Source organism: Myotis davidii, unplaced genomic scaffold (genome assembly GCF_000327345.1).
Source record: "Myotis davidii unplaced genomic scaffold, ASM32734v1 scaffold17, whole genome shotgun sequence".
In the NCBI taxonomy this organism is placed as follows: Eukaryota; Metazoa; Chordata; class Mammalia; order Chiroptera; family Vespertilionidae; genus Myotis; species Myotis davidii.
In genome coordinates this window covers 2,619,803-2,620,056 of record NW_006288624.1, presented here as the reverse complement: position 1 = coordinate 2,620,056, position 254 = coordinate 2,619,803, and positions in this window count along the sequence as shown.

The following is a 254-nucleotide window of genomic DNA, read 5'->3' as shown; positions in this document are numbered from 1 at the left end:
GCGAAGTTGCTGAAATAAAAATTTCTCCCATTGTCTGTCCTCCACCCCCAATCCTTTCTTGCAGCGACTCTGCCTATCCCCCACCCCCGAAACCCCAACTGTCACTGATGGGTTTTCTTCACAGCTCTCTTCTCCCAGGGCATTTTACTCCAAGACCCTTCGGGGTGCCTCCTGGGTCCCAGAGGCTCGCTCCAGCAGGGCTGCCCTGTGGTCTCACGCTGCGCCCGCTCCCGCTCCCGGAGCGCTGGCCTTCT